General features: G+C 41.9%; 1 pseudogene; it reads left to right on the plus strand.

The window, feature by feature from the left end:
* Positions 1–1,943: 1,943 nt before the first annotated feature.
* On the plus strand, positions 1,944–6,140 carry LOC113652542 (annotated as a pseudogene).
* The last annotated feature ends 1,961 nt before the right edge of the window (positions 6,141–8,101 follow it).

Genomic DNA, 8,101 nt, shown 5'->3' on the forward strand with positions numbered 1-8,101 from the left:
AGGGTAGGAACGTAGATCGACTGGTAAATACAGAGCTTCGCCTTGCAGCTCAGATCTCACTTTACCACAACAGACCAGTATATCGACCGCATCACTGCAGAGGATACACCGATCCGCCTGTTCATCTCCCACTCCGTCCTTCCCTCACTCTTGAACAAGTGAACCCCAAGATATTTAAACTCTTTCAATTGAGGCAGGAGCTCTCCACCAACCTGAAGGTGGCAAGCCACCCTTTTCCGGCTGAGAACCATGGCCTCGGACTTGGAGGTGCTGATTCTCATCCCCGCCGCTTCCCACTCGGCTGCAAACTGTCCCAGTGCACGCTGAAGGTCCTGATTTGATAAAGCAAACAGGACAACATCATCTGCAAAAAGCAGAGACGAAATCCTGTGGTCCCCAAACCAGACTCCCTCCGGCCCCCGACTGCGCCTAGAAATCCTGTCCATATAAATAATGATCAGTACCGGTGAAAAAGGGCAGCCCTGCCAACATGCACCCTTGTTCCCTACAAATCTGACTTACTGCTGGCAAAGCAAACCAAACTCCTGCTCTGGTCATGTAGGGACAGGACAGCCCTTAGCAGAGGGCCCCAGACCTCGTACTCCCAGAGCACCCCCCACAGGTCACCATGAGGGATATTGTCGAATGCCTTCTCCAGATCCACAAAACTCCCATGAACCCTCCAGCAACCTGGCAACGGTATATAGATGGTCCAGTGTTCCACGACTGGGATGAAAACCGCATTCTTCTTCCTGAATTCGAGATTTGACTATCGGCCGAATTCTCCTATCCAGTACCCTGGCATAGACTTTTCTGGGGAGGAGTGTGACCCGCCTGTAGTTGGAACACATCTTCCGGCCCCCTTAAACAGAGGGACCACCACCCCCGTCTGCCAGTCCAGAGGCACTGTCCCCAGCCACCACGCGATGTTGCAGAGGCGTGTCAGCCAAGACAGCCCCACAACATCCAGAGACTTGAGGTACTCAGGGCGGATCTCATCCATCCCCTGTGCCTTACCACCGAGGAGCTTCTAAACTACCTCAGTGACCTCAGCTTGGGGGATTGACGAGTCCACAACTGAGCCCTCGGCCTCTGCTTCCTCAGTGGAGATCCTTGAAGTACTCCTTCCACCAACCGAGGATGTCCCCAGTCGAAGTCAGCAGATTCCCACTCCCACTGTAAACAGTGTGTGCACCTATCAGCTGCCTCCGGAGTCCCCTGAGCCAACCAGGCTTGATAGGCATCCCTTATTTCCGGGGCCCACCATCGGGTTCGGGGATTGCCGCCACGACAGGCATCGGAGACCTTACGGCCACAGCTCTGAGCAGCCGCGTCGACAATGGAAGTGGAGAACATGGTCCACTCAGACTCTATGTCTCCAACCTCCCCCGGGATTTGGTTGAAGCTCTACAGGAGATGGGAGTTGTCAATCTCTCTGACCAGAGACTCTGCCAAACGTTCCCAGCAGACTCTCACAGTACGTTTGGGTCTGCCAAGTCTGTCCAACTTCCTCCCCTGCCATCAGATTGACCATCATGTGCCTCCAGGTGTCACTGTTGCTGCCCACGTGAGCGTTGAAGTCCCCCAGTAGAACGACAGAGTCCCCGGTCGGAGCACTTTCCAGCACCACTCCCAGAGACGCCAAGAAGGTCGGGTACCCTACACTGCCATTTGGCCCATAAGCCCAAGCTGTGTATGGAGGCGAGGCCAACTATCTCTAGTCGGTATCTCTCAACCTCCCGCACCAGCTCAGGCTCCTCCCCCCCCCAGCGAGGTAACATTCCATGTCCCTAGTGCCAGATTCCGTGTCCGGGGATTGGATCACAGAGGCTCCCGCCTTCGACTGCCACCCAATCCACATTGTACCAGCCCCTTACAGTTCCTCCTGCAGGTGGTGGGCCCACAGGAGATCGGCTCCACGTCTCTCCTTTGTGCTGGGCCCCATGGGGTAAGACCCGGACACCAGGCACTCGCATGCGAGCCCCAACCCTGGGCCTGGCTCCAGGGTGGGGCCCTGGTTGCGCCATACCGGGCGACATAACAGACCTTGTTTTATTTTTCCTCATAAGGGGATTTGAACCGCTCTTTGTCTGGCCCATCACCCAGGACCTGTTTGCCTTGGGAGACCCTACCAGGGGCAGAAAACCCCAGACAACATAGCTCCTTGGATCATTTAGGCATGCAAACCCCTCCACCATGATAAGGTGTCGGTTGATGCAAAAAAAGGAAGGGGGCCAAAATTTTTCACACCAGTTTATGTTAATAATTTGTGGTGTCTTCTGGCCTTTGCTGGTCTGCCATAGTTACTTTGATCAAAAGGTACAGGCTCTTTTTTGATACCTTGAATAATGAAGGCTACTGTATACAATTTAATGAAATTATTATTTCAATATTTTATAAAACACATTGTGCAAGAGCAAGTTGGGTCTCATTTACATATATTTACAGATATGTTCTAGATTTCTGACCCAAGAAAACATATATTTATTAAAAATGTGATATATATATATCAATATACTCCAATATATATATTGCGTTCTATGCATAGCCACAATAATTCTATTTAAAAAAAAAAAAATGAAAGCAATATTTGAAGAAAAACAAAATAAAGCAAAACACAGGATCAACTCTGCCCCACCCCATGGTAAGGGTAAATAACATTAAGGCCCACCTGATTCAGATTAGAATCGCCACACCTCCTTTGGTGTGTTCATATAATATGAGGTGTTATTGTTTCCTTCTTTATAAATAGCATAGGATTCTTCTGTTCAGTGACTCAACAGATCACACATTTATTATTAACCAGATGGCGTCAATCTGTACACTATTGCATATTGTAATGACAATCATTAATTTTTCCAGGGCCCAAGAAAAAACTTGTAGTGTGTATGGAGAGCTTTCATACCCACAGCTATGGAAGAATGGTGATATCATTGTTGGGGGTATTTTCCCTTTCCACAGTAAATGGGAGATGACAGATTCATCCTATGCAGTCATGCCACCTACAATAAATTGCATGAGGTAAGCCATGTAAATATTATGCTGAATAATACAATAAATGACCACCAACAGTTGGCAATACCACTGCATATGATATAAACTGAATAACGTTTCTGTATTTTTATCTGATTCTATTTAACAAGTTTGGAATTTAGAGCCTTCCAGTATTCACAGACATTAATCTTTGCAATAGAGGAGATCAATAACAGCTCATCTTTACTGCCTGGTATCTCATTGGGCTACAAGATCTTTGATTCCTGTGGTTCTCCAGCACAGGGAGTGAAAGTAGCAATGACGCTTGTGAATGGAAATGAGAACTCAGTTTCAGATGAGATCTGCACAAAGCCTGCACAGGTTCAAGCCATAATAGGAGAGACATATTCATCAGTGTCCATGGCTATATCAAAGAGTATTGGACCTTTCAGCATGCCCTTAGTAAGTATTTATGCATTTATAACTTTTAGACGTAATATATTATTCTACATGTGAGACGTATTGTGATGGTTATTTACAGCTTATGACATGTGACAGCATGAATGATACTGACTATTGTTCCTGATGTAAGTGTGTGAATCTAATTTTAGATAAGTTACTATTCCACCTGTGAGTGTCTCAGTGACAAAAGGATATATCCTTCATTTCTGCGCACTATTCCCAGTGATTATTACCAGACCATAGCACTTGCAGAGATGGTCAAACACTTTGGCTGGACCTGGGTGGGAGCAATAAGAAGAGACGATGATTATGGTAACAGTGGGATGGCTGCATTTACCAAAATTGCAGAAGAGCTGGGTATATGTTTTGAATACTCACTTCCATTTTTCAGAACTTACTCACAAGAAAAAGTGTTAAGAATTGTTGAGCAAATTAAAAGCTCTACTTCTCGAGTGATCGTGGCATTTGTCACTCCCTGGGACCTGGAGATTTTGCTTAATGTATTTTCTGAACACAACATAACTGGATATCAGTGGGTGGGAACCGAAGGATGGATTGCTGATCCAGTGGCAGTCACGTTGGATAAGTACAACATACTACAAGGAGCCATAGGGCTAGCTATTCCCAAAACAACTGTAACAGGACTGAAAGACTTCATTTTAGACATAAAACCATTGAAGTCAGTAGGCAGTGCCATTTTTACAAAATTCTGGGAGGCTCTGTTTACTTGTACATATCAAGAACAGAATCATTCAGGGACTATTCCAGTGTGTACAGGTGAAGAGAAAATGTCTGACATTGAAAACACCTTCACTGACATGTCTATGATGCCAATTTTCAGTAATGTGTATAAAGGAGTTTATGCCATTGCCCATACACTCCATGAACTTCTTGGCTGCAAACAAACATGTCCTACAAAGAAGCAGTCTGATCCCTTTACTGTGAGTTAACAATGTTTTTAGGTTACACTTTTTGTGTCTATAGTGCTTTGGTTGCTATAGACAGCAACATTTATATTTTAATGTAAAATGCATTTCTCTCCAAAACTGAATTCATTTTAATTTTACCCATCAGTTTCTAAAACACCTAAAAAACGTGCATTTCAAAACCAAAGAAGGTGAAGAGGTTTATTTCGACAAAAATGGTGATCCTCCAGCAAAATATGAAATAATAAACTGGCAAAAAAGTAAAGAAAACCAATATGAATTTGTCACTGTTGGACTTTATGACTCTTCTGCTGGTGCTCAGCATCGTTTAACAGTAAATATGGCCTCTATTATCTGGGCACAAAATACAAATCAGGCGAGTATTTAATGACATTTGTGACTTGAATTCATTACCACTGATAAGGTGTTCTTACTCTATATAATATAAAAATTTTGTTTAATTATAGTCTTTGTGCCCATGGGTTATATATTTTAATGCTTAAGCAATGCCCAGTGGAAACAGCATTTAATATGAATTTAAACATTTGCCTTGGTCACAGGTGCCCACATCTGTATGTAGTGAGAGCTGCTCGCCTGGTACAAGGAAAGCTGTACAGAAAGGAAAACCCATCTGCTGTTTTGACTGCATACCATGTGCTGCTGGAGAGATCAGTAATATGACAGGTACAAAAATGCCTTAAATCAAAGAAACAAAAAGGAGTTAAATACAGTATTACCGTTAAAATTTAAGAAATCAGAATATATTTTAAAATATTGTAATGATACAATATTTTAAAATAACAGCAACAAAGTTTGTGTTCTATCATATTGTGTGTTTCTGACGTATTTAAAAGCACTATCTTTCTCTCTTTGACAGATGCGATTAAATGTGAACAGTGCCAGCAAGATTACTGGTCAAATGCAGACAAAGATAAATGTGTAAAAAAGGAAATTGAATATTTGTCCTATGAAGAAACAATGGGAATTTTACTAACAGCAGTGTCTATTATTGGTGCTTTAATGACGGTGGTAATAGCAATCATATTTTTTAAATATAAAGACACTCCAATAGTCAAAGCCAACAACTCTGAGCTGAGCTTCCTGCTGCTCTTCTCTCTGACTCTGTGCTTCCTCTGTTCACTTACTTTCATTGGCCGGCCATCTCAGTGGTCCTGTATGCTGCGTCACACAGCGTTTGGGATCACCTTTGTCCTCTGTATCTCCTGTGTTCTGGGGAAAACTGTAGTTGTGTTAATGGCCTTCAAGGCTTCACTTCCAGGAAGTAATGTCATGAAATGGTTTGGGCCTCTACAGCAGAGACTCAGTGTACTTGCCTTCACTCTCATACAGTTCCTTATTTGTGTGCTTTGGCTGACAATATCCCCTCCTTTCCCCTTTAAAAACCTAATGCACTACAAAGAAAAGATTATTTTAGAATGTCATTTGGGCTCAGATTTAGGTTTCTGGGCCGTGCTGGGTTACATAGGCCTTCTGGCACTTTTATGTTTTGTTTTGGCTTTTCTGGCCCGAAAGTTACCGGATAATTTTAATGAAGCTAAATTCATCACATTCAGCATGCTGATGTTTTGTGCAGTTTGGATCACATTTATTCCTGCTTATGTCAGCTCTCCTGGAAAATTCACTGTAGCTGTAGAGATATTTGCTATTTTAGCATCAAGCTTTGGTTTACTATTCTGTATCTTTCTTCCAAAGTGTTATATAATCATCATGAAGCCAGAGAAGAACACCAAGAAACAATTAATGGGAAAGGTGTCTTAACTGAGATAATATACATTATGATTTATTATTATGATTATAATTATACTATAAATTACTAAGGGCCATAATTATATAACCCACTTAATCTTTCAAACCTTTTTCAAAAGAAGGATAATCTTTACTTGTAAGTAAACTAAAATGCAATACGTTTTTCTTTTTACAGTAAATCACTATATGTAAACTTAAAAAAAATGCCCTTAAAATGATAGAATTAATAAATATTACCATTTCCCTATTTTCATTTCCAGTGTCATTTACTTAAATATTTTTTTTTTACGGTTAACAAATTGATAGTACCTGTTCATTCATTCATTCATTCATTCATTCATTTATTTTCTACCGCTTATCCGAACTTCTCGGGTCACGGGGAGCCTGTCTCAGGCGTCATCGGGCATCAAGGCAGGATACACCCTGGACGGAGTGCCAACCCATCACAGGGCACACACACTCTCATTCTCTCACCATACGGACAATTTTACAGAGATGCCAAACAACCTACCATGCCTGTCTTTGGACCGGAGGAAACCCCCGAGGCACGGGGAGAACATGCAAACTCCACACACACAAGGTGGAGGTGGGAATCGAACCCCCAACCCTGGAGGTGTGAGGCGAACGTGCTAACCACTAAGCCACCGTGCCCCACGATAGTACCAGTTTTGCTTTTTTAATATTTATCATATATAAAAAGATCATACCAAACATATTTGCTTACTTACGCCTATTAGATTTACAACACTGATTGTTGTAAATACATATTATATTTAATGAAAGTTTGAACACATTTCCTTACATCCCCTTCCTACCTCATCTTTGATGTGTGTATGACACTCTCCCCAATGTGTATCTGGATTGGAATCTAATATTCAGGACATATTAATACATAGATACATCAAATCTCATAGAAACAGTATTTTTTTCATGTAATCCTAATTAACCACTTATTATGGAGCTGCATAATTTCATATGAGGATTAATGTAGAACTGTACTGATTTGGCCATTTATCTGTCATTTTCTACATATCCACAGGGGGTCACTAATTCCTGCTGTTACACATGGCCTTACACATGGGTCAGATATTCTGTAAATATATTCCCAATTTCCTGCCAATATTTCTTTATAAGTCTTAGTTCCTGCTTGGGAGGTTTCATAATGCATAATTTCTTTTTTGGGCATAAACACCACTTATAAATGAGCACCCATCTGAGGAAATATTGGCTGTCTGTAGTGACAAATTAATTTTATTTCATGCATAAAATAAAAAAAAAACACACATTACTGGCTATGGGAGTCCAAGCAATGACACCACTTGCAGCATCATTTTTCTCTCATCTCTTTGGTCTTCATGATAGTTTATCCTTTTCCTAACAAATGCACTCTTCATGGGAAAACTCAGGCCTAAAAAAATATTTTTGACACTATATCAGAAAATGATTTCAGGGCTGTCAAGTGTCACGAACTGAGAGTGACAGTCACACATTTGGGTCTTTTGTCACGATCTCCCGCCACACATTATATTTCTCACGCAGAAAAACTTTTTAACTATCATATATTTAATATGCCGCAGAGCCCAAAATATATCAGTCCACACCGCTGTCTCTATGGAACCGGGCAGGAATCAAGCGCGTCTCCCCTGGAGTCGAGCCTGACACTTATCAGCCAATCAAAAAAAGGGGGGGCTACACAAGAGCCAATCAGAAAATAGCACTATTGTATCTGGGTAAGATTTAAAGCAACAACCAATGAAAAAAAAAAACATATTCATTAGAAAGGGTATTTTCGATGGTCGGTTTGAACAAAACCTCAACACGAAAGAGCTTGTCTCTGGCCGGGACATTGTCCTCAATCATGACACTAAAAATGGCTGGGCTTGAGCCGAACTGTTTTATATGGGAGCGACATTACACATGATAAAGGAGTCCAAAAAGGCAACAAACACTTACAATAAACAACACCAGTCATA

Source organism: Tachysurus fulvidraco, chromosome 13 (assembly GCF_022655615.1).
Source record: "Tachysurus fulvidraco isolate hzauxx_2018 chromosome 13, HZAU_PFXX_2.0, whole genome shotgun sequence".
Classification (NCBI taxonomy): domain Eukaryota; kingdom Metazoa; phylum Chordata; class Actinopteri; order Siluriformes; family Bagridae; genus Tachysurus; species Tachysurus fulvidraco.